This window comes from Podarcis cretensis (genome assembly GCF_951804945.1).
Source record: "Podarcis cretensis genome assembly, chromosome: 8".
Taxonomy (NCBI): domain Eukaryota; kingdom Metazoa; phylum Chordata; class Lepidosauria; order Squamata; family Lacertidae; genus Podarcis; species Podarcis cretensis.
Window position 1 is genome coordinate 90,605,667 of NC_137177.1, and position 26,874 is coordinate 90,632,540.

At 45.1% G+C, this 26,874-nt stretch overlaps 3 long non-coding RNA genes across 3 annotated transcripts; 1 reads left to right on the forward strand and 2 right to left on the reverse strand.

Moving 5' to 3' along the window:
- The first annotated feature begins 712 nt into the window (after positions 1-712).
- On the forward strand, positions 713-6,664 carry LOC307222425. The gene is made up of 3 exons (XR_013841753.1): positions 713-1,277; positions 2,926-4,015; positions 5,135-6,664. It is a non-coding gene; the product is annotated as an uncharacterized lncRNA (long non-coding RNA).
- A 1,152-nt stretch (positions 6,665-7,816) lies between these two features.
- On the reverse strand, positions 7,817-8,740 carry LOC307222424. The gene is made up of 2 exons (XR_013841752.1): positions 8,379-8,740; positions 7,817-8,006 (listed from the first exon to the last, which is right to left on the reverse strand). It is a non-coding gene; the product is annotated as an uncharacterized lncRNA (long non-coding RNA).
- Positions 8,741-17,755: 9,015 nt separating this feature from the next.
- On the reverse strand, positions 17,756-25,539 carry LOC307223311. Its single transcript, XR_013842066.1, has 2 exons — positions 25,005-25,539; positions 17,756-21,136 (listed from the first exon to the last, which is right to left on the reverse strand). It is a non-coding gene; the product is annotated as an uncharacterized lncRNA (long non-coding RNA).
- Positions 25,540-26,874: the final 1,335 nt, after the last annotated feature.

Below are 26,874 nucleotides of genomic sequence, written 5' to 3' on the forward strand. Positions count from 1 at the left end.
AAGAAAGATCATTATGCCCTAGATAAAACAAAATGACTGCCTTGGTTCTACCATCTGTATGTCTGGTCGTTTTAACTGTATCTAGTTTTGAAATTGTTTTATGGTTTATGTTTTATGGGTCTTTGGACCGCAATAAAGTATTGATAATGATGCATATGTATATTTTGAAACTCAATACGTACTTGTAAAACTATTAAATCTGGAACCAGGCTAATATTGTTATTAATTATTAAAGCAGATGTTCCACCATCCAAATGGCAGGCTTTGATAATAGGCAAAAATTAGGTACAGCATGCCAACTAGAGCACCGAATGAGAAATTAGGTTTTGTTCTCGTTAAACATGGATTGTAGCATCATGGTCTCACGGATAGTGTCCCTGGACCAATGTGGCCAGCGACAGCCCCAGGTGCCTCTGCTTCGTCCCCCAAAGCTATGCTTAGGATTTCCAAGCGACAAGCAACCCTGAGATTCTCCCTGCGGTTAAGTCTGCCACTGAATTGGGAGCCTGCAGCTTCTTAGCACACCTTTCCTGAAATCTCCCCACTCTTAGAAATTTGAAATGGTATCTTTGTATATTGGTTGGGTCAATTTAGGAAAGGAATTCTACTGTAAAGCCTTTTTGGACTAACTAAACCAGGGAGCTAGCTGAACTATTCTCTGCTGAGTGTGGGTGTGACGTTTGGAGGTGAAACGCTCCACTGAAATCACAGGGCATTTTTAACAAGATTTTGGGGTGTCAACCAGAAAGTCTTGACTGGTTTCTAACCTAAGTTAATGACGCTGTGCCCTCAATTTCCACGACTCATGACGCTCTTCACTTCCTCTCTTAAAAAGCCAAAGTCCCAAAGGAATGCAGTCTTCACCCCAGCAGCCTCACTGGAGAACGGCAGCACTCCCTGTGCTCTTGATTATTGCCTCAGAGCAAATAATGAACTTGATCTCATTTGTACAGACAAAGCACAAATGCTTTACATGCACACAAAAACCCTGATATTCTGTGCCCAAAGCAAAAGAAATTATGCCAGAATGGTAGAGTGGTTGGTTGAGAAAAATATGGTGTTAAAATTCACCACCCAGAACCACACAAACACACAAGCCACACAATTATGCCAGGAAAGAAGTGTTGTTGGTTGATTTTTTTTTAAAAAAAGGGGGGGGAGATAACCAAATTCTGTTCATTGCTGAAGGCACAACAGACCAAGATCCAAGGAAAGTGAAGTATGTTTTAGGGAAGGACCACATTTCAAAGGTAATGCATCCTCTTTTGCACATAGAGGTTCATAGAATCCAAGAATCCTAGAATCATAAAGTTGGAAGAGACCACAAGGGCCATCGAGTCCAACCCCCTGCCAAGCAGGAAACACCATCAGAGCACTCCTGACATATGGTTGTCAAGCCTCTGCTTAAAGACCTCCAAAGAAGGAGACTCTACCACACTTCTTGGCAGCAAATTCCACTGTCAAACAGCTCTTACTGTCAGGAAGTTCTTCCTAATGTTTAAGTGGAATCTTCTTTCTTGTAGTTTGGATCCATTGCTCCGTGTCCACTTCTCTGGAGCAGCAGAAAACAATCTTTCTCCCTCCTCTATGTGACATCCTTTTATATATTTGAACATGGCTATCATATCACCCCTTAACCTCCTCTTCTCCAGGCTAAACATGCCCAGCTGCCTTAGCCGTTCCTCATAAGGCATCGTTTCCAGGCCTTTGACCATTTGGGTTGTCCTCCTCTGGACACGTTCCAGTTTGTCAGTGTCCTTCTTGAACTGTGGTGCCCAGAACTGGACACAGTACTCCAGGTGAGGTCTGACCAGAGCAGAATACAGTGGCACTATTACTTCCCTTGATCTAGATGCTATACTCCTATTGATGCAGCCCAGAATTGCATTGGCTTTTTTAGCTGCCGCGTCACACTGTTGGCTCATGTCAAGTTTGCGGTCAACCAAGACTCCTAGATCCTTTTCACATGTACTGCTCTCAAGCCAGGTGTCACCCATCTTGTATTTGTGCCTCTCATTTTTTTTGCCCAAGTGCAATACTTTACATTTCTCCCTGTTAAAATTCATCTTGTTTGTTTCGGCCCAGTTCTCCAATCTGTCAAGGTCGTTTTGAAGTGTGATCCTGTCCTCTGGGGTGTTAGCCACCCCTCCCAGTTTGGTGTCATCTGCAAATTTGATCAGGATGCCCTTGAGTCCATCATCCAAGTCGTTGATAAAGATGTTGAATAAGACCGGGCCCAAGACAGAACCCTGTGGCACCCCACTAGTCACTCTTCTCCAGGATGAAAAGGAACCAGTGATGAGCACCCTTTGGGTTCGGTCAATCAGCCAGTTACAAATCCACTGAGTGGTAGCATAGTCAAGTCCGCATTTTACCAGCTTCTTTACAAGAATATCATGGGGCACCTTGTCAAATGCCTTGCTGAAATCAAGGTAGGCTACATCCACTGCGTTCCCGTCATCTACCAGGCTTGTAATTCTGTCAAAAAATGAGATCAGGTTAGTCTGACATGACTTATTTTTCAGAAATCCATGCTGACTATTGGTGATCACAGTATTCCTTTCTAGGTGCTCACAGACTGTTTGCTTAATGATCTGCTCCAGAATCTTCCCTGGTATTGATGTCAGACTGACTGGGCGGTAATTATTTGGGTCCTCTCTTTCCCCCTTTTTGAAAATAGGGACAACATTTGCCCTCCTCCAGTCTGCCGGGACTTCGCCTGTTCTCCAGGAATTCTCAAAGATGACTGCCAGTGGTTCTGAGATCACATCTGCCAGTTCTTTTAATACTCTTGGATGCAGTTCATCTGGCCCTGGAGACTTGAATACATCTAAACTAGCCAAGTATTCTTGTACTATCTCCTTAGTTCAATCGACATCTTGAATACATCTAAACTAGCCAAGTATTCTTGTACTATCTCCTTAGGTTCAATCGACATCTTCTCCAGGCACAACCTGAAAAGGCTCCTATCTGGAACCCTGGAGAGCTAGTCAGTGCAGAGCAAGTATCTTCAACCATTTCAGACCCAGGAGCCACCTATGACCCAAACGTGCATTTGTGGGCCCATTTCTTAATTTCATACCATCCAACATTTCTCCGATGAAAATAGGGACGTACCATTCCATAAAGATAATTTTACTATTTATACTCCACACATCTTACTGGGTTGCCCCAGCCACCCGAGGCAGCTTCCAACATGTAAAAAAACCACAATAAAACATTAAACATTTAAAAAACTTCCCTATACAGGATTCCCTTCAGGCAGCTCACGAATCGGATAACTCCATACCCTCCAAAATTTCTTCAGTGAAAATAGACATCCTAAGGAAAAGTGGGGGATATTGGGTGGCGCTGTGCTCTAAACCACTTAGCCTAGGGATTGACAATTGGAAGGTTGGTGGTTCGAATGTCCGCGATGGGGTGAGCTCCTGTTGCTCTGTCCCTTCTCCTGCCAACCTAGCAGTTCGAAAGCACATCAAAGTGCAAGTAGATAAATAGGTACCACTCCGGCAGGAAGGCAAACGGCGTTTCCGTGCGCTGCTCTGGTTTCACCAGAAGTGGCTTAGTCATGCTGGTCACATGACCCGGAAAAATTGTGTGTGGACAAACGTTGGCTCCCTCAGCCAGTAAAGCGAGATAAGTGCCGCAACCCCAGAGTCGTCCGCGACTGGACTTAACTGTCAGGGGTCTTTTACCTTTTAAGGAAAAGTGGCACATTCAGGGAAAACTAAAAAATCAGGACTTTGTCTCAAAATCAGGGATGTCCCTAGAAAATAGGGACGCTTGGAGGGTCTGCAATCTTAATATTTGCATGGTGGTAGTGTTGTGACCCACCTTGGATCAGGCCATGACCCACTGGTGGGTCACAACCCACCAGTTGAAGACCAGGGTTGTAGAGAATTGTTACAAGGCTGCAAAACCTCTCCTCCCAGCTATACAGGAGAAAGAGAAGGAAGAGCGTCAGCTCAAGGCTCACAGGCTCTCATGTGCTCATGCACATCTTGCCAAACCATTTGTTGTTGTTGTTTAGTCGTTTAGTCGTGTCCGACTCTTCGTGACCCCATGGACCAGAGAACGCCAGGCACTCCTGTCCTCCACTGCCCCCCGCAGCTTGGTCAGACTCATGCTGGTAACCTCGAAAACACTATCCAACCATCTCGTCCTCTGTCGCCCCCTTCTCCTTGTGCCCTCCATCTTTCCCAACATCAGGGTCTTCTCCAGGGAGTCTTCTCTTCTCATGAGGTGGCCAAAGTACTGGAGCCTCAGCTTCACAATCTGTCCTTCCAGTGAGCACTCAGGGCTGATTTCCTTCAGAATGGAGAGGTTTGATCTTCTTGCAGTCCATGGGACTCTCAAGAGTCTCCTCCAGCACCATAATTCAAAAGCATCAATTCTTCGGCGATCAGCCTTCTTTATGGTCCAGCTCTCACTTCCATACATCACTACTGGGAAAACCATAGCTTTAACTATACGGACCTTTGTTGGCAAGGTGATGTCTCTACTTCTCAAGATGCTGTCTAGGCCTGTCATTGCCCTTCTCCCAAGAAGCAGGCGTCTTTTAATTTCGTGGCTGCTGTCACCATCTGCAGTGATCATGGAGCTCAAAAAAGTAAAATCTCTCACTGCCTCCATTTCTTCCCCTTCTATTTGCCAGGAGGTGATGGGACCAGTAGCCATGATCTTCGTTTTTTTGATGTTGAGCTTCAGACCATATTTTGCACTCTCCTCATTCACCCTCAATAAAAGGTTCTTTAATTCCTCCTCACTTTCTGCCATCAAGGTTGTGTCATCTGCATATCTGAGGTTGTTGATATTTCTTCCGGCAATCTTAATTCCGGCTAGGGATTCATCCAGCCCAGCCTTTCGCATGATGAATTCTGCATATAAGTTAAATAAGCAGGGAGACAAAATGCAGCCTTCATGGATCACTGCCTTCACTGCCTTGCTGTGGCGAAGGGGCTTGAAGAACTCAGAGAAGCTATGAACTATGCCGAGCAGGGCACCCAAGATGAACAGGTCATAGTGGAGAGTTTTGACCAAACGTGATCCACCTGGAGGAGGAACCGGCAAGCCACTCCAGTATCCCTGCCAAGAAAACTCCATGGACAAAGACAACAGGCATGCCAAACCATAGTTCAATGCAATATGTGATCCAGTACAGTGTGAGTGATCCCTTTATAACCTCATAAATGACTTTGGCTCATACATGATCAAAACGATTGGATGCGTTGACTTTGGCCAGGCTGTTTGTGGTGTAAACCACTTAGCAATACTCATCTAACCCTCCTACCATTGAAACATATTTTAAGACTGTACTATGCATTTTATTTTATTCTTTTAATCCCCTCAGGTGAATATGAATTTTATACCAGAGCTTGTGATGTCATACAGTGGCTAAAAGTGTGAGCTGGGAAGTCCCTGGTTCAGATCTTGCCTCAGCCATGAACTCAGCAGGTTGCCTTAGGCTGGCTACCAGTTCAGTTCATAGGTCACACTTCCATTCCCCTGCCCCCCCCACCTCCATTCATCTGCACCAATTTCCTCCTCCACTTCCTGTATCTATCATTTGCAGAAGTCCTGTGCTGAATTCTGCCCTCCAATTTCTTGAAAGTTTTCCCCTCTTTTTTCCCCTCGTTTTTTTTATTAAAGATTTTCTTGGTTTACAAAAGTACATGCCTTCTCTCTCTTTTTCAGGTTGTGCAGTCTTTCTTACACATCAGTTACGTTTGTTGTGAGACAATAGTGTTGAGTACAGTCTAAGGTTGGGGAAGAAGAGGGGAGAGAAGAGAGGTGGGGTGGCGAGGCTTTGTATAGTGTATGTGTGGGGTTTTGTCAACTGGGTAGCTTCTCTTTCTATTTGCTTATTACATTTCCTTGGTAGTGAGAGGGATTGGGGGAGTCCAGGGTGTGGCTGGTTGTCTGTAGTTGGCTGCATTTGTGAGTGGGGGGGCTTGTTGGGTCAGGGAAGCCAGATTGATTCATATGCTGTCGGTGGATTCTTCTTGTTGTCTTGTTGGGCTGTGTATATGATAAAGGGGAGCCATACTGCGGCGAAGGCGTCCTCTTCTATTTGTCCCAGTGTCAGTTTCCATTTATTGGTTAGCTTTTCTAGTAAGGCCGTTTCCCATACAATTTGAGACCATTGGTCCATGTTTACTCCTGACAGGTCTCTCCAGCGTCTGGCTATGAGGCTTCTGGCTGCTGAGAGTAGATAGGTTATAAGCTCTGAATAATGTGAGTGGTCATTATGATCTTGGAAGATGTTCAGTAGGGTCAGTTCTGGGATGAGTTCTAACACCTGTTTAGTTATTTTGCATATCTCTTGTGGGACTACTCTCCAGAAGGGTTGGATTTTAGAGCATTCCCACCACATGTGGAGGTGCAGCCTCTCCAACATCTTGGTGAAGTTCCTGGGTAAATCAGCATCAGTTTCCATGATGTTAAGTACCAACTGTAGGTGGTTTTCGGAGTGAGTTCCCTTCTTTTGGCTGAGATGGACTTAAAGGGAGGTCAAGACCAGGCAGAGGGCCGTCCGCCCTGTGGAACGCCCTCCCATCAGATGTCAAGGAAATAAACAACTACCTAACTTTTAGGAGACATCTGAAGGAAGCCCTCTTTAGGGAAGTTTTTAATGTTTGAAGTTTTATTTTATTTATTTTATTTTAATATTACGTTGGGAATTGCCCAGAGTGGCTGGCGAAACCCAAACAGATGAGCAGGCTATAAATAGTAAATTATTATTATTATTATTTATTATTATTCTAGTCCATTGGGTGGGGTTCATTTCATAGCCTATGTCATGCTCCCATTGTTCTTTGATTGCGTCAAGGGGGTTTGTGGGATTTTGGAGGAGTATTTTGTATATTGTGGATACCATCCCTTTGCCATGTCCCTCTACTGTCAGGAGAACGTTTTTGAAGGTGGTCAGGGGCCTAGTGGCTGCTGATTTTACTGCTGGATTGTTTAAAAAGTTGATGGTGTGTTAGCCAAGGTATTTGGGTGTCCCCTAGTTTGTCTTGCATTTTTTGTGCTGGTGTGGGTTTGTTGTTTTTGTAGAAGTCTTTGAGTCACTGTAGATCAGGCTTCCTCAACCTTGGCCCTCCAGATGTTTTTGGCCTACAACTCCCATGATCCCTAGTTAGCAGGACCAGTGCTCAGGGATGATGGGAATTGTAGTCTCAAAACATCTGGAGGGCTGATGTGGAGGAAGCCTGGTGTAGATCTTTGGTTTGCCAGGTTTTTATCTGGAGGTTTTGTGTTGCATGTTGCAATAGTGGGTGATAAACCAGTGGGGTTAGTGATTAGTTTCCCCTCATGCAAATTTGACTGGACTTAACTGCCCAGGGGTCCTTTACCTTTACCTTACCCATGGACTTGAACTGAAGGACGGGAAGCCAGGCCGCCTGGCTACTGGCAGTTGTTAATTGTTCATTGATTTATTTTACTGAACCCTTTCTAATTTGAAATAAATCAGTGCAGAAATATTTTTTTAAGTTAAAAGGCAATACTTTCCTTAAAAATAAGCTCAGTAAGCTTACCTATCTCAGCAGCTCCAGATTATCCTAGCTCTAAGATACTGAGAACTGATGATGGGCAGGATGGATGAAACTGTTTTCGATTCAGTTTGCCACATTTCTCCTTCAGTCTGTGAATTATTTATTTATTTGTAAAGTCACTCTGCTAGCATATTAATCCCCAAATATTCATAATTTTGTATGCAATTTTGCCTAATATACACATTTTGCAATATCCCCTGTAATGCATTTTTGTATGTTATAGTCACAAATATATGCATTTTATGCACCTTTTAACCTAATTTGTTTTTGAACATGTTTTTTGTTGGAAAATTGCATTACAAAATTTGGAGAAGTCTGAATTTTGAAGGATAGATGCATTTTTCATTCACTTATTGTTTAGGGAAGTATGAATTAGGCATGACGATGCCACTGGCATGAAATTGTTCCGCCATCTCTAGCATGGAGAAGTGGCTATATGATTGATTTGGTCTATATTGGCTGCGGGTGGCGCTGTGGGTAAAACCTCAGTGCCTAGGACTTGCCGATCGCATGGTCGGCGGTTCGAATCCCCGCGGCGGGGTGAGCTCCCGTCTTTTGGTCCCGGCTCCTGCCCACCTAGCAGTTCGAAAGCACCCCTAAGTGCAAGTAGATAAATAGGTACCGCTTTACAGTGGGAAGGTAAACGGCGTTTCCGTGTGCTGCGCTGGTGCTGGCTCGCCAGAGCAGCTTCGTCACGCTGGCCACGTGACCCGGAAGTGTCTGCGGACAGCGCTGGCCCCCGGCCTCTTAAGTGAGATGGGCGCACAACCCTAGAGTCGGACATGACTGGCCCGTACGGGGAGGGGTACCTTTACCTTTTACCTATATTGGCTGCATTGCTGCTCAGTCCACATCTGGCACTTTGAGGTGACATAATGTTGCACACTAGAAACTAGATCCATTCACTCTGGCCTTGCTGAGGGGCCTTTAGGGGCACTTCTGCCAGGTCTGCCAAAAGAGTCCAGTGGAGGAAGGTTCTTTGGTGGTAGGTGTGAACGTGGAAGAAGAAGAAGAGTTTGGATTTGATATCCCGCTTTATCACTCCCCTTCAGGAGTCTCAAAGTGGCTAACATTCTCCTTTCCCTTCCTTTCCCACAACAAACACTCTGTGAGGTGAGTGGGGCTGAGAGACTTCAGAGAAGTGTGAATGGCCCAAGGTCACCCAGCAGCTGCAGGTGGAGGAGCAGGGAATCGAACCCGGTTCCCCAGATTACAAGTCCACCGCTCTGAACCACTACACCACACTGGCTCTACACCACGTAGAGGTGTTGCTTCTGGTCTGAACTCCTGGCTTGAAATCAAGTCTTCTTCTGCTGGGTCCCTTAGACAGACTTCTGCTGACCCACTTCAGAGTCATTTTCCATGATAGCTCATTACCTATACTCTCAATTTTTGTTTGTGAACTGCCCTGAGTCACCCTTCTTAGATTAGGACAGGGTTGGGGAACCTTTAGCCCTTGGATGTTGTTGAACTCCCACCAGCCCCAGCCAGCATGGCCAATGGTTAGAGCTGATGGGAGCTGTAGTCCAACAACATTTGGAGGACATTTGCCTACCCCTTGGTTAGAATTATGGAGTGAGAAATAGCTTAAAAACTTTACTCCACTGGGGTCTACGTTCTCTTTAGCATCCCACCACAAGGGTCTACTAGTGGCCATATATTTTGCTAGATATATTCTTTTCTAGCTGTTTACTTTGAGATGAGCTAAACATTATTCTGTACAAAGCCACTGCCAGAGCTCTCCCTATAATTCACCTGAAGGAGGTGAAACTCTTCCTGGTTGCATTAAGTACCGAAAGGACACGTAGCTACTAGGTGAGGAGAAATTGGGCGTGGCAGTTGTGAAACCATCATCCTGGACTCCCAAACTGGTTTGGCTGAGACCTGTTCAGTGCTATTTGGCCCCTTTTCATCCCCCTGAAGACACTGGTGTGTGTCAGGCTTTCCCAGATTGGTTTCTTCCCAATGTTTTAGAATACAAAATTCACCAGCAGCACATGGCAGCATTGTCTGAGATAGACAGGAATTGTAGTCATTAACATCTGGAGGACAGTATATTGGGGAAGGATCTTGCAGGTTCTACCAGCTTGAGAAAGGTGCCTGTACTCCAGAGAGGCTATTTTACAAAACCTTCGAAACCCCCTTTCTCCTTAAAAAAACCCCAACAACCTTCATCTACATCATTCAAGTATCTCAGGAATTTTGTATATTTATTTCATATCTTAACTAATATTGTTAGAAATTGTGTGATGGTGTTTTCTTTTGTTTTAACAAGTGTGACTCTGTAATTAAGTCTGATTGATCGTAAGCACTCTCAGCATTTCTTAAACGATATTAAACCTTCCCTTCAAAACTTCCTACAGACTTTCAGGCCCCTCCCTGCCATGTTTTCTTGTTTTCTCCTGCTCTGGAGGGGAGGACTCAAACCAATGGCTTCAAGTTACAAGAACTAAACATTCGGAAGTTGTTGTTTTTTTGCAGTAAGAGCTGTTTGGCCCTGGAACAGACTTCCACGAGAGGTGGTGGACTCTCCTTTCTTTGAGGTTTTTAAGCAGAGGTTGGATGGCCATCTGTCATGGGTGCTTTAGCAGAGATAGATCCCTGCACTGCAGGAGATTGGACTAGATGACCCTCGGGGCCCTTCTTACCCTATGATTCCATAATACTGTGATTCTGTGTTGTCTGTTAAAAAACATAGAATTAAAGGGAGAAATGCTGAAGGTTCAGACTTAAAGGACTGCCAGAGAGAATATTGCTTCTAGATCAGGAACACCTGAAACGATGAACAAAAGTGCTTTGCGGGCTTCTGCACAAAAGATATGTTATTTCTCACCGCTGGAGGGAAAACCCTCTCTTCCCCAATGAAAAGAACAAGACCAGCACCATATATTTTTGCTGCTTGAGGCACCTCATCACCAACAATTCTATAAACAGAAACTGACTGGAGTGGTAGAGTCACAGAATCTTAAGAGTTGGAAATGGCCCAAGAGTCATCTAGTCCAACTCTGGAGCTGTGTGTGTCTCTGAACAGGGTGCTCACAATTGCATGATTGTGGTTGCATCTCTGGGCACTTCTGCAGTCTGTGTGTCTGTATCAGTGAATTTCAGCCGGGGGCTGTGTGGTCAAAAGAAAAGGCATGTTAAGCGCAGAGGAAGTTTGTTATCCGATTATGGGAGGGATTTGCTGGTGTATTTATCTCTAATCCTCTCCCTTCTGCTTCCTCTCCTGCTCCCACTTTCCGCTCTGTCAGCTGAACTTGTCCTTGCACTACAGCCCTTCTGTCTCCTCCAGAAGATGGCCCCCTCCCCACTTACAAAAGGGCTCTGGTAACTACGGCAACCAAGGTACCCCTGACCGTTAGGTCCAGTTGCGGATGACTCTGGGGTTGCGGCGCTCATCTTGCTTTACTGGCCAAGGGAGCCGGCATTTGTCCACAGACATGTGGCCAGCATGATTAAGCCACTTCTGGCAAAACCAGAGCAGCGCACGGAAACACCATTTACCTTCCCGCCGGAGCGGTACCTATTTATCTATTTGCACTGTGTGCTTCTTTTGAACTGCTAGGTTGGCAGGAGCAGGGATCGAGCAACAGGAGCTCACCCCGTCGCAGGGATTCGAACCACCGACCTTCTGATCGGCAAGCCCTAGGCTCTGTGGTTTAGACCACAGCGCCACCCGCATCCCTTTACGACAACCAAAGGGGTACACTATTGATGAAGGGCATTAGGATGCTTCACTTTACCTCAGAGTTCTTGGCTTCTTAGGGCACCACCAGACCTGGCTGCAAATGGAGCAGAAGGCTTTATTTCTTGTTGTTGCAGGCCTTCCTTCTCAGAAGTATTGCAGTTTGGAAGGGCCTGAGGAGATCCATAAGGAAATTGCCAGTTAAGATTGGGCACAATCCCCTGGGAAATTTTCCTGCACAAGTTTTGTTGAAATGGAAGTAGCTTCCCTTCTGATTTCAGTGGGCTTTGCACCGGAGAACTTCCCAATGTAGATTTGGATAGTGTCACTAGGGCTGTGTATGCACTATACATTTAAAGCAAATGACTCCCCCCCAAAAAAAATAGTTTGTTAAGGTCACAAGCTCTTCCTTCTGCTTTAAATGTCTAGTGAATACGCAGCCCAGCTGGCCCTAGACATAGATGTATCTGACTGGATTGGGGAGTTCCTTGAATCTGTTGTTATTGCAGGAGAGAGACAATAAAGCTGTTGTCTTGCTTCCTGTCTGGTATGTCATCTAAGCCAGGGATAAGAAACCTGTGGCCCTTCCGTCATTGGATGCCAACTCCCATCAGCACCTGCTAACAAGTCAAATGTTCAGGGATGATGGGAGTTGGAGTTTAAGAACATATATAGTAAGCCACAGGTCCCCCATCCCCGTGGTAACCTTTCGTGACAGCATCAGTCAATTCTTTTCAATTTCTCACGCTGCAAACATTTGGCTGGCCATCTGAAGGGCTGTCCAATCTAAGTCCAGTCTAAAGAATCATAAGAAGGGAGAGCAGTGGCCTTGAAATTGTCCATCAAAAGCACCTGGACAGCAGACAGGGCAATTGGTCACACTTACCCACCATGCAAAATTATTTTTAAATAACAGTAAATTTGAATCCATGCATAATCATATGTGATTTTTATGCATATGTATCCTTTTTTGTCCTCTTTTTCATGTGACATGTAAGTAGGAATGGAGGAGAACGTCACAATAAACAAACTTGATTCCAAGCTCTTCAAAAGGTAGCTCAAGCGACCTGGTCAGTTTCCATATGAACCCTAACAATCTTGTAGGAAAATCCCTAACAATAATTCCTTATAATTCCTCTGTTTGTTGTCATTGCTTTGGATATACCATTAGATAAGATGCCCTGAAATATGTATTCCATTGACTTCTGTTTTACTGTGGTGATGATGGTAGCCATTGACATTCATTGTTATGTTTCTTCTCCTGTCTTTATACGATCTGAAGAGAAGCAAGGTTATTCTTCTCCTGTCTCCCTACCTATATGGCTCTCCATTAGATAATTGTGTGTTTGTGTGTAAAGGTAAAGGTAAAGGTACCCCTGCCCGTACGGGCCAGTCTTGACAGACTCTGGGGTTGTGCGCCCATCTCACTTAAGAGGCCAGGGGCCAGCGCTGTCCGGAGACACTTCCGGGTCACGTGGCCAGCGTGACAAAGCTGCATCTGGCGAGCCAGAGCCGCACACGGAAACGCCGTTTACCTTCCCGCTGGTAAGCGGTCCCTATTTATCTACTTGCACCCGGAGGTGCTTTCGAACTGCTAGGTTGGCAGGCGCTGGGACCGAGCAGCGGGAGCGCACCCCGCCGCAGGGATTCGAACCGCCGACCTTTCGATCGGCAAGTCCTAGGCGCTGAGGCTTTAACCCACAGCGCCACCTGCGTCCCTACTGTGTTTGTGTGTAGGTTAAGGTAATAATGCTTAATGGTAGTAGCTTTTTAAATACATAAGCAAAAACAATTCTGAATGTCATACATATGTGATATAAAATGCTTACTTTTAATAAATGATTTATTGATTTCATTTTCCTTCTGTGGTATGTGTTTTCATAATCTTATGTTTTGGGTTCCTGCAGTAATGGCTAAAGTGAATTGTATTTTTTCCAAAGATAAGTAAATAAAGTAAGCTTAACAAACCATTTTAGCAATTATGTCTGCATGTGTTGTGCCCTCCTTGGGTCTCTCTCCCATAATTCAAAATAGTGGTCATTTTTAAGAATACTTCTGCTCTCCCTGAATTTTGCAACTTGCCAACTTGTCTTCTGCATGAGTCCATTCACAGCTTTTCAAGGCGAAAGGGAAGGAAGGATGAGGGAGAATGTTGGATTTATTGTTGTGCTTCAGTAGTTGTTTCCCATTGGGGATATTTTGAGCTGTGTCATTTACACAAAGACAATGAATTTAAATCTTTTCTTTCCCACTCTAATCAGGTGGCAGACCTGTAGTAAGAGGCAACCATTCATGCCATCCATTAGATAAGAGGTGGTAACGCCACAGTTAACAGAAGTGGAAAGAAATGTGCTGTTTTTGCAAAATGCCTTACCAGGCTAAGATCATGCAAATTTAACAGAATGGAAACCACAACTGGACTGGGCTTGAGTATCAATAATGTGATGATAATGTGCTCAAAAGATTAACAGAGAACTTCACCCCAATGTCTAAGTGGCCGTTAAATCCACAGTTAATTGTACTCTCTCATGCACAAACTCTATTTAGCTAGACAGAAAAGTTGTCCTCAACACCAATGAAAATGGAGAGGGGGAGGGAGAATAGTTATCAAGTCTAATAATTCCAACACTCTTGAAATCTCTGTTACAGATTGGACAATGAGATTAACTGTTTTTGACTTTACTCATAGTACATTTCTTACTCATGGACTGTAGAGAAATGATCCTGACCTTTTCCCCCATGCTAAGCTCCCTGAGTCAAATATTTGTCTGGTCAGTTGGGCCCTGAAGCTATTCTGATTTACACCAGCAAGGAATCTTGTGTTCCTGGCTTCTCCAAAGAAATACCAACACCAGTGTAAGATCTTTCACCCACAAGTTCCAGTCGACTACCTTGGTTTTACATAAGCTTTGTACTAGAAGAGTCTTCTAGTCCTGAGGAGTAATGGTCAATAGCTGCTATGATGGTGAGCAGGAGGGGAAGTGACTGGTGGCGAGTTACAGAGCTTTTTGAGGCAGGGTGGTCCAGTCCAAATGCACTATTTGTACACACATTTATGATCGCACTGCTTGCATTCCCTCAAACTGGGTTTGCACCACCTAAAGAAATGGTCTCTCTTCTCTGCCCCTCCTTTTGCAGACATCTTTTTAACATGTGCAGGAGCATAATCATGGTAACATTTGAAAAGGTCCAAATCTGATGACTTTTAGGAGGGTATTCTGTACCGAATAATGTGGTGATCTAAGGCCTATCCTGAGCTATATATTATTCTTGCCATGTGGTGATGACAGGGCCATGAGGCAAGGTGAGGCAGTTGCCCCAGGGCGCCAGGCTCTGGATTTCTGAGAGAGGCAGAAATCTGCCTCTTGTGCTGGTTAGCTGCTGGCGCCACCTCCTTGTCTGCTGTGTGCCCACTGCAAGCCAATGTGCCCAGTGCCGGGTGGTGGTGGGCAGACAGGCACGCAACAAAAGGGGGGGGCAGTATTCTTTGTTTTGCCTCTAGCGGTAAAACATCTGGAGCCAGCCCTGGGTGGAGACCAGCTTGTTGTGGTCTTCATATGAAGTACCTCCCCAGTGTAGCTTTATTCTATACATTGTTCTTCTGTTCTGACTAAAACATGGAGGTGCTCTAGTCTAGAACAGGTCCATACACTCAAAATCCTGTTGTCACTTCATCACCACCTCAATATATTTACACTGCAACTTGCAGGCCAGGCCTAAGGAGCAGCTGTTTAACATTTGTTGGTTTTTAGTTATCATCTTATGGTGCTTTGGTTAATTTTATATCATTTTGTTGTATCTTTTTAAGTTTCCATGTTGAATTTGTAGAGAAGGTGTTTTGTTTTTTCAAAGCATATACAGGAAAATGTAGAAAAGACAGATGAAATCACCATGGCTTGTGTCAGTTTTGTCCAACTTGTAAAAACCTCTCAACAGTATCACATGCCACATGAGGCGAAACAGCCCTCAGGCAGATTAGGAAAATGTATGGTTTTGAAAACCAAGATGTTCCATTTGTAGGTTTCTGATTGATTCACTTATGTAAACATTCTGGTAAATGTGAAAAACAATTGTGAAAATGCAATTCTGGGCTGCATCAATAGGAGTATAGCATCTAGATCAAGGGAAGTAATAGTGCCACTGTATTCTGCTCTGGTCAGACCTCACCTGGAGTACTGTGTCCAGTTCTGGGCACCACAGTTCAAGAAGGACACTGACAAACTGGAACGTGTCCAGAGGAGGGCAACCAAAATGGTCAAAGGCCTGGAAACGACGCCTTATGAGGAACAGCTAAGGGAGCTGGGCATGTTTAGCCTGGAGAAGAGGAGGTTAAGGGGTGATATGATAGCCATGTTCAAATATATAAAAGGATGTCACCTAGAGGAGGGAGAAAGGTTGTTTTCTGCTGCTCCAGAGAAGCGGACACGGAGCAATGGATCCAAACTACAAGAAAGAAGATTCCACCTAAACATTAGGAAGAACTTCGTGACAGTAAGAGCTGTTTGACAGTGGAATTTGCTGCCAAGGAGTGTGGTGGAGTCTCCTTCTTTGGAGGTCTTTAAGCAGAGGCTTGACAACCATGTCAGGAGTGCTCTGATGGTGTTTCCTGCTTGGCAGGGGGCTGGACTCGATGGCCCTTGTGGTCTCTTCCAACTCTATGATTCTATGATTCTATTCTACAAATTTATTTTCATCTGCTAAGAATATAGTCCGCCAGGAAGTCCCCTTGTGCAAGTTTCTCTGCCTGAATAACCAAATGTTTGTTATACTGAACAAGCATATAAATGGAAAAGATGGCTCATCTATTTCCTACACTTAACAGGGGAGGCCAGAGTACAACCATGCATATGGAGGGTTCTGGGGTGTTTTGTGGAGGGGTGTGTGTGTGTGCCGTGGTGCCATGCCAGAAAACAACTGTGGGTCTGGCCCAGTGGCAAAGCAGACATCTCAGAAACTGTGCTGACATGGGCAGCTACCTAATCTTCCAATATGACTGATCTGGCCTTGCTAGATTCTAGTAGGTTGACATATGGCAGCTTCTTTAAAGGGCAAGGGGTTTGATGCTAAGGTGTGCCTGGGAAGACAAATGCTGAGGTGATGGCGGCAGTCACATGGCGATTGGTCAGCTTTGTGTATCCTGCCAGTTGTCTCGCTACTCGGCTTCGCACACACTCTTCACCTCCCCTTTCTTTCTTACAAAAGCTCATGCTAAACCCTGAAGCTTAGTTCCTGGAGCCTCTGGTTTGCTATTGTACATTAATCCTTTTGGATTTTTTTTTTAATTCACTTTAGTGTTTCATTAGTTTTCATCCCCAATCCTCTGTGTATTATTTCCTTCCAGATTCAATTAAACTGGCAGGCTGTGCCCTGAGCCAGCAGGGCTAAAACGGGAGCTTGTATTAGTGCTGCTGGCAAAACAGGCGACTTCTGGGCACGGAGGTCTAGTTGGGTTTCATCTAATGAGCCTTTAAGCTACAAGGCACATGGGTGGCCACGGGATTGGCCATCTGCAATTGTCCTGCTTGACCCTCAGAGCTCCGTTCAGTGACCCACTTGAGGGAGGAGGGGAGGTGGGGGGGGGTTCTCTTTGAGCTTCTAATTGACATGATAGCAGTAATTGTAGGTCTGAATCAGGGGTGCCGACTTATAAAAAATATTGGGGGGGGGCGGGGGCCCATACCGACTTATAAAAAATATTGGGGGGGCCCAAGACCTCCAAACCGCTGCTGCTGGGGGAACGAAAGGGGCGAGCCCCGGGCTGCCCCGACCTTAAGTGAACCTGTGAGGGCCCGCCCTTTGCGGCAGCCGATTGGCTGCCGCCGTGGGCGGTGAATATTAATGAGCTAGGGGGAATCCCCGCTTCTCGCGGGGCTGACGCCAGCCCCGCGAGATTGTTGATGGGTCGAGAGCCCGCAACCCCACCCCCTCTCTAGATCGGGAGTGGCTTTGTTTTTCTTAAATTATTGGGGGGGCAGAGCCCCCCAAACAAATTTTTGAGGGGGCTCGGGCCCCCTCAGGCCCCATGGAGTCGGCGCCTATGGTCTGAATTCTAATGCTCTTCATAAGTAGTTCTGCCTAATATTCTCCCCTCCCCTTATATTCTTGTAGTTTTCAGCATAAGATTTCGTGTAAGAGGAACGTAGAATCACATTATTTCCAAGAGGCCACATTTGCACCATATATTTAAAGCATTACAATACCATACCACTTTAAACAGCCATGGTTTACCCCAAAGAATTCTGGGAGCTGTAGTTTGTTACGGGTGCTAAGAATTGTTATGGGACCCCTATTCCCCCATTCCCAGAGTTCCATGGAAGGGGGCTTGATTGTTGTACAAATCTGAGAATTGTAGCTCTGGGAGGAGTCTCCCAAAATGATCAGCAGCCTTAACAAACTACAGTTCCCATAATTCTCTGGGGGAAGCCAGGTCAGTTTGAAGTGTTATGTGTGAATGTGAGAGACCTTCCCTGCTTCAGTGGACATTAGCAGCATTAGGGGTTCCCTTGAGTTTCTATAAATCTTCTTTGCCTTTTGCCAGAGAACTCTATGATGAAAGTCAGTTATAAATCTGTAACATTCTGAGGGAGTTAAACCTTTATAGGGTTTTTCTTGTTCTGTTAAATCTGGGCAGCAAAACAAGCTAATTCACTTTTCCCTCTCAGCACAAGGGTGGTGTAGAGAACAAGCAGCTTCTGCCTCTCCTCTTGGGCTGATGGACTAAGCAGAGAACTTCTCCTCTCCCAAGTCTACTTGTGAGTCAGGCACAGTTAGGTGAACTACTTAGGGAAAGGTTTGGCTTGTCACAACAGAGTCATGAGTAAGCATAGGTATGAATCTTCCTGGTGTCAGTTTAGAGTTTATGTAAGCCGAATAAAGGTCTAAACAACAGCAAAGCTGGACAAGTTGATCTACAAGGAAACACTCTAAATTCCACGATTGGGCCATACCTGTATCAAAAAGAAGTCACTCAAAATGTGCTGATGCATGGTGTACATCTGTCCTTGGTGCTGCCCTTGTAAAACTCAGCAAGGAGCAGGATGGGAACAAAACCAGAATTAGTTGGCTCCATCTGCCACTGACCCTGGCTCCACCAGCCATTTGCTCTGGCAGCCCTTACTTTTCATTCCTCTAACTTCTGCCATAATCAGCCTCTACCAAGAAGAATTTAACAGATGTGGTATTAAGCAGCTTCCTATATTCCTCATATTGTAAACCTGAACAGTGGCTGGCACACCATAACCTAAAATGCTTCCTGCATGTTATTCTGAGGGGGCTTAGAAATGTGGCAAGCTGACTTGGCAACCTCACCCTTGCTGAGGCTCTTATTCCCATATGTTTATTCCTGATCTCCATTTATCTGTGGGAGAACTAGAGGCTTCAGATGATTTATCTCTATACTTGATGAGACATGACATCCTTCACATACGCCCATTGGTGAGCAAAAGCTGAACAAAGCCATGTAACTGTCTTAGGGAGTGTGTGAAGGGTAGGTCTGAAAACTGGCAGCAAAACACACAAAACAGGGCAAGTTCCATGCATACAGTTGATCCAGGGAATGTAGTCATGCCTGGACATGAACAGCCTGCAGTTTGAGGTTTGCCACACCCTTTGAAGAAAATATATTTTATATAGTCATCCATAGGCACCATATTGGTTTCTCTAACTCAAGGATAGCCAAGTTAGTGCTCTCTGGATGTTGTTGGACTACAACTCCCATAATCCCTGACCACTGGCCATGCTGGGTAGGGTTAATGGTATCTGGAGCCCAACACATCTGGAGGGTGCCATTTTGGCTTCCCCTGATGTAATGACTCAACCAGATAACTTGCAAGTATTAGGGGTGCAGTTTCACTGCCCCAACTTGTGCTGAAGCATCAACTCACGTTACTCCCCATAAATTTTCCACACAGCTAATAGAATCCAGCACTGGTGCCTGCAGTTTACATGGCTGATTTCCTGAGGTTACAGCATGTCTTTTTTTGTAGATCCATCTTATTCTCTCATCAAAACCAGGAATGCAAAAGGCTATCAGATGTATGAAACCCTCCAGAGAAATTACCCAATTTCAGTAAAATGTCTGGCTTTCCCATTCCTTGAGGGACCTCCAGAGTCACTCCAGGGTATTTCTTGAAATAAAAAATTCAGTGCCAATTGTAAGCAAGATAACATCCCTATCACTAGCTCTGTTTTATATGTGAGTGAGGAAGTTGATGAACACATTTCTTAACCTCCACCCTCAACCCCTCAAGAAACTGAGGTGAGACATTCTTTCCAGAGCCCTCTGGCTGACTTTCTCCCTTTGGGTGACATACACAATGTTCACATTGGTGGTGGTGTCAGGAAACGTCTTATGCAGTGTACTTGTGTTGCTCCATATGTTCAGACGTCTTATGCAGTGTACTTGTTTTGCTCCATATGTTCAGTGTACTTGTTTTGCTCCATATGTTCAGTTCAGACGGCTTCCCCAGTCCCCTCACATGAGGAACCCAGGCCCATGGACCAAGATACTGCATGATGAGGAACATATGAAAGTAGCAGTGTCATATCCTGTTTGCGCCCAGCTTCATGTTCACTGTCATGGCAATGTCTGAGCAAAGCCACAAAAACCACAGAATAACCGTCAGAAGCTGGGCCTCAGTTCAGGTACGAGAAGGTCAGGAATCAAGTGGTTGTGATGACACAACCGTTGCCCTCTCAGTAACCTCAGGAAACATTTACGACACCAGTTCTCCTTTGATGAAGCAAAGCAGGGCTCTCCTCAGTGCAGGGCCTGAGGTGGAAGCATGGCCACCAGGTTAGCATGACTGCCCCTGCTTCCTTTACATTTCTGCTGCATGATGACAATGGAGTCAGTGGAGAAGGATGGCTGTCGCTGACTGCAGCTGAACAATCAGAGCTGTGGTTTCACTCTTGTGGAAAGTGGCAATGATGTCACCACTTTCTGGTTTCTACATCAATATCTAGACTTACCTTATCAGAGTTCCTGGTCATGTGGCTGAACTGATTCTTAGCACATCCACACTGTGCTATGTTAGGTTTTTTAAAAAGAAGTTTTCCCTTTAGATGAATAAAGTGTGTGGAACCATTCCAAGGTTTAGGTTTATCATTGATAGGGAGGTCATCTGAACCATCTTTATATTGATATAGGGATGCTTCCAGGACGCCAATCCTCATATATGTCTGCTGGCTGTGTGCATAGCTGTCTCCAACGCCTTACTTGTAAGCTTTCCAGGGTCATTGCTCTAGGAATGTGCAGGAACGGAGGTGGAACAAAGGGTCCCTATGTTCTTATTGCTGAGCCCAGGGCCAGCTCCAGGTTTGATAGGGCCCTGGACAATGTGTCCTTTTATGGCCTCTTTCCTCCATAGGTGGTCCTCCACCTCCATTGCTGGGCCCTGTTGGGCTTTCTAGGTGGTGGTCAGTGATAAACAGTGCTCTGAGGAGCTCCCAGGTAGCAGCATTTAGATTTCCCACAATGCCCCAAACAACTCTATGCCAGGGGTATTGTGGGAAATTGAAATAGTGACTTAACCCATCTACATGGTGTGGTTTAGAGGACAGGGGAAATGCTTTAAAGGTGGACTGAGGGCAGGTGTCAGTGATGGCCCCAATAACTGTCCATAACTGTCCACTACTGGGTGCTGGTAGTGGCCCTAGCTGAACCTGACCCTCAGTTACAAGTTGAGAGCAGCACTGGAAGCAAGGAGTTCTTACTTCTTACCATCCTTATGGGAAAATGTCAAAAGGCTTAGAGACATTACATGGCAGGCAGCCCTTTTATGTCATCCGGAACTCTGCAGCAGCTGAAATCCTATTGTTGGTAATGATAGGCACCCACATATCCTATTTGACTTCAGGGAGCAACTTTCTGATATTGTATAATTCCAAACTGCAGCTGAAATGATATAATACATAAAACTGAATTTCACCAAATTTCAAAAAGTTTAAAGAAAAAGTAAGAAGTCGAAATGAGAGTTCCACTCCTAAAGCACACCCAGTACTTGCAGCATTTTTCAGATATATAGAGAAAACCCTGCTGTATTTTTTGGACAGTGGGGAAGTGGCAAGTACAGCTAGTTGCACAGGAAAGAGAAGGTCCTTTCAGCCTCTCTGGTGGGCACCATTGCGGGCTGGCATTCCCCCATGCGCCAGGATCCGATGTGGGAAGTACTGTTTCTTAGGCAGCAAAGGAAGCCTCTGGGTCAAGCTTGCTGCCTGGGTAATTGGTCCCGCCCACTCACCTAATCAGCAAATTGTGAATGGGCATGGACCACCAGGGGCGGGCTCAACCAACCCCTCCAGAATATAACATAGGCCTTGCTCTGCAGCCACTTTTCACTTTTCATCTCCCACCCTTTATATATTGCCGTTGCTCTGCTTGAGCCACCGTATCCGAGACCAGGCTGGAATTTTCCTAGCTGGCAAATTGGCTCCAGCCCTCTGGGTTTCACCATCCTTCTAGCAAGTGTCACAACTTTGGTGGTTTAGGCAATGGATAGACCTAGTCTTGGTCGGAGAGGAGGTTGTGATCTCTGCCTGGTCCCTCTGAAATGGGGTGTCATGTTAAAGGGGTACTGGGGAAATTCTTTGGTCCAGATGCCCAGGCAGGAGTGAGGGGCTACAGCACCCCTCAGGTACAATCCAGTGGGGCTGTTACTCCTTGATGTAGGTAAGCAACTCCCTCATTTTGGGTTGATCCCAAAACACAAAGTCTTCCAACAGGTTGGCTGGAAGGGGTGGGGTCTACCCAATGCCTGTGCCAAACCTCTTACATATGCTGTCAGTAAAGTTGGGGCCTGATTTTGCCTAAATATTGGTTGTCATTTCTCTTATTCTTGGTATTAGGGAGGACCGAAGGGTAAGGGGGGATGGCTTGCTATGCAAAACACGAATCCTTGAAAGCCTGCTTCTATGCAATCATTAAAATAAAGGAGCTCTCCTTTGCATCAGAGCTCTCCAATGATTATTTTGTAGCCATTTTTTTTTTTAAAAAAAGAGCTTTTTGGTGACAGGGCCCTGCCAGCTGCTCAGGTTGCTCACAAGCTTGCATTAGTCCCATTTTAGAAACCACTTAATAACAACAATAACAATACAAACAACAACAACAAAGAAACTGCTTCCCCCAAAGTGTGCTGCATCTTGATTGGAAACCACTTGTTTAGATGAAGCCAAAAGAGCAGCCCAGCTGAGCACCAGCCCTCAAATTTATTTGGTTCTCTGTACACCTACCTGCCTCGTGACTCTCCAGTGCTTCCAATCGCAAGGAATTTCAGGGACCTCAGCTGCTAGTATCAGGGAGGCGGAGGGGGAGGAGTGAGTCTGGTTTCATGAGCAAGGGACGCTTTGTCCTGCAAGAGGCCCTTCCTGAGTCGTATGGCAGAACATGGTGCAGGATGCATTCCAAGAGGTTTTCACACAGACAGGTGTTTCAGGAAGATTCACAAAGGCACACCCGTTGTCAAAAATTATTTAACTGCCATCCTAGGAGCCCCTTGAATCAGTCCAAATCTTATAGTGAGCTCTGATCTTCATTACACAGTATAAGTTGTGATAGGGGAGAAATCTGATTCAGCTTGCATTTAAAGGCAAATCTACACAATTCACACTTTCCAAAACAATATGGGAACAGAAACACGGCCAGTCTTCGAAATTTGAACTTTCCAAAGTTAGCAATGCAGTTCTCCAGCCAAAATGCATACACCAGTGTAAAGTGTCCCTATTTTGAAAATAACACACAAAAATGCATTGTAATAGGGAAGAACGCCTTGCAAAAATGTGTGCACTGGGCAAAATGACAGACAAAAATGTGTATATTAGGAGAAATTCAGACCAAATTTCTGATGAACTTTCACGAGGCCATTTAAATCATTTTTAAAAATCACAAACTGATGTGGAAATGTGGAGAACTGATCTTGACTGGGAAAAATGAGGAACTGAGAGAAACCAAAATGGACAAATTCATCCATGACTTGTACAAGTACACTGTATATTATGTTCCTACCGATCGCTACATTGCTTTCAGACAGTTAAGAGTTCCTGTTCCCACAGAAGTTATGTAGAAAGGAGAATTCCCAACAGCACACTTTGTCTCAGAGATGAGGTAAGATGTCATAATCTCCCTTGCACAGAAATACTAAAGGCACTATTCCTAGTCAGCTTCCTGAAATCCACCCCCCCCCCTTAGCATCCCTGTCAAACTAGTGCTAACCAAACCAAGTCATGAACACGGAACAGATGACTCCAAAACAACAAGCCAGGTAAAGGATCCAGGGTGGGAATGCTCATGGTGAAAGCCTTGTGGGGAAATGGCGACCGCCAGTCCCTTCTGCAAATGCAAGGTGGCATGATCCACAAGGGTAGCAGACCCCAGCATAGATCCTTATTCTCTCCCCCTCCTCTTCTTCCTGATGCATCTCTTCACTCACCCCTTTTCCCTGGCAGTGAGGGGAGTGCTATTTTGTGGTTTGCCTCAGATGCCAAAATGTCTTGGGCCAGCCCTGGGAACATGTAATCATGATGGAAATAGTGGAAGTGGATCACTGGGCCCAGAAGACCTCAACTCATGACTAAAACAGTAGTGAAATGGACAAACATGACAAGGTGAGGGGGAAGGGCATTGGCAAAGGGTTGGCTCCACCTAGGCTATACTCAGAGTAGGCCCATAGAAAGCAATGATCCTATGTTAGTCATGTCCATTAATTTCAGTGGGGCTATTGAAGAATTTGTGGGTGTGGCTACTCAACTCAGTAGGTGCTCAACTCACACACATCCAGAGAAGAACATAAATGTGTACTCATATATATATATGAAAATATCCAATAAACACCTATATATGCACAACACATGTGCAAAGCGTGCACCTATATTTAGCCCAAAGTGTGGTTCATCTTTGCACACATCTGTAGATATGCAAGCAATAATTAAAAAGGTTATAAAAGCACACGTAGATGCACACACACAAACCCAGGCATGCATACTAACATACAAAATAGGCATGTGTGCAATGCTCACAGAGATATCTTATGTGCACACACACGTATGGCCAAGTACAAAGGCAAACACACAAACATTTGTGGACGTGCAGACACAAACACATCACATGTATGTATTCAAACCTGTAAATACGTACATGGATCTGCAAAGCACAGATCTAGATTTCTACTGCAAATGCATGCTAAAAGTTTTGTACATACATGTGCAGAAGTGAACTAAACACACAAACACATGAATGTTAAAACCTTCCATGCACATATAAAGCACAGACATGCACAACACAAAAGAGAAAATAATAATTGCAAAGCCCATCTCTCATATGCAGGTATTTATTGCACATAGCACACCAGAATATATGTGTATGTACGAAACACATGCTAAAAGCATATATTCAGAAGGGCACACATGTGCAACACATACATGGATTCACAAAAGTGCATCCCCACTATATACAATCATGTATATTTTGCATGCACAAAAGTGCACCCAAGTGCAAACACCTATGAGGATCCAAAAGCATGCAGAATCATACAGAATATATGTGTGCATAACATTTCACTCGTCTGCTCTGATAAATACATGCATGTGTGCAGAAGTAATCTTGAAAATCCTGCACTGATCTTAAGTCTGCTACAAATGGGAAGGTTTCTTTTTAACCTCCCACAGCTGACCCTTCTCATGCATGCATTTGGCAGCTCCAAAATGTCACTCTGTTGCAGCTTCCATAGACTTTCATAATATAAATTAAACAAAATTGCAATTATCCTCACCATGGACAACCGTGTCCATCTAGTACCTCTTCATTTGGGCACATCAGACAGACACACCTCGGTGGCAGCATAAAAAGCTAGAGCTCGTGGATGCAGCAGGCATTGGTTTCCCCTTGCACTTGGAACCCGATTTTCCTGCAGCAAATTCACTTCTCCTTTTCCCTTGAATTCCCCGATCCTCCAGATGACGCACCTGCATTTAGCGAAGTGTCTGTTGTTTGCTCTTCCACATTGTCCCACCTCCGATGGACCGACAGCATTCCACTTGTGATTACGGCAGGCTGGGCTCAGCACCGACAAGAACCTCTCTCATTAGCTCACACCAGTTTCTGCAATTACCTGCTGAATTGTTTGCGAACTCGAATGTGGAAAGCAATTATATAACGACAGCATTTTCACTGGCACTGTAATTATAATTTCCAAACTGGTGTTGTGCAATGCAAACTACAGACCCATCCATGCATCTTGTGCAGTGCTGGGAGGTTTCATGTGACGTGCAGTAAGATCTGATAATAAACAGTATTCCATTTCGCTTTGCATGGGGCAGCTTCTAAACACGTGAGTTTAGAAGCCATTCCCAAACAGGTGCAGTGGTTGTTCCTACGCCAGCCTCTGTGCAGGATGGGTGAGTAAAGACCTTGGATGCTGTGAGGGGCAAATAAAGTGGCCAGCTTTTGATTTCAGGAGGACATCTAATCCAACCCTTGATGGGGCGGCCAGCTGCTGCTTAAACATTCCCAGCAAAGGAGAACCCGCCACCTCCCAAGGTGGCCTGCGACACTGTTAAAACAGTTCTTACCATTAGGAAGTTTCTCTTAATGTTTCGTTGAAACCCGCTCCTGTGCAGTTTTCCACTCGTTGGTTCCACCACCCTAGGGGACAAAAGGAAACCAGAGTTGCTCCATCTTCTGTATGACCTCTGTCATGTGAGGCCACCATAGAATCATAGAGTTGGAAGAGACCACAAGGGCCATCGAGTCCAACTCCCTGCCAAGCAGGAAACACCATCAGAGCACTCCTGACATATGGTTGTCAAGCCTCTGCTTAAAGACCTCCAAAGAAGGAGACTCCACCACACTCCTTGGCAGCAAATTCCACTGTCGAACATCTCTTACTGTCAGGAAGTTCTTCCTAATGTTTAGGTGGAATCTTCTTTCTTGTAGTTTGGAACCATTGCTCCGTGTCCGCTTCTCTGGAGCAGCAGAAAACAACCTTTCTCCCTCCTCTATGTGACATCCTTTTATATATTTGAAAATGGCTATCATATCACCCCTTAACCTCCTCTTCTCCAGGCTAAACATGCCCAGCTCCCTTAGCCATTCCTCATAAGGCATCGTTTGCAGGCCTTTGACCATTTTGGTTGCCCTCCTCTGGACACGTTCCAGTTTGTCAGTGTCCTTCTTGAACTGTGGTGTCCAGAACTGGACACAGTACTCCAGGTGAGGTCTGACCAGAGCAGAATACAGTGGCACTATTACTTCCCTTGATCTTGATGCTATACTCCTATTGATGCAGCCCAGAATTGCATTGGCTTTTTTAGCTGCCGCGCCACACTGTTGGCTCATGTCAAGTTTGTGGTCAACCAAGACTCCTAGATCCTTTTCACATGTACTTCTCTCAAGCCATCAAGTCTCTTCTCCAGGCAGAGTGTATCCATTTCTCATGTAGGGTTGCCATGTTTCAAAAGTGAAAATCCAGACAGAAAAGCTACACTGCCATTATCGGTTGACGTACGTCTGGATGCAGTAATCTGTGTATGTCCAGTAACTTCCAGACGTTTGGCAACCCAGCCATAGAATGAACATCTCTCACAGGACTTGGCTTCCTAGCGCTTCCTTGTCCTGGCCACTCTTCTCTGCACAAGTTCCCA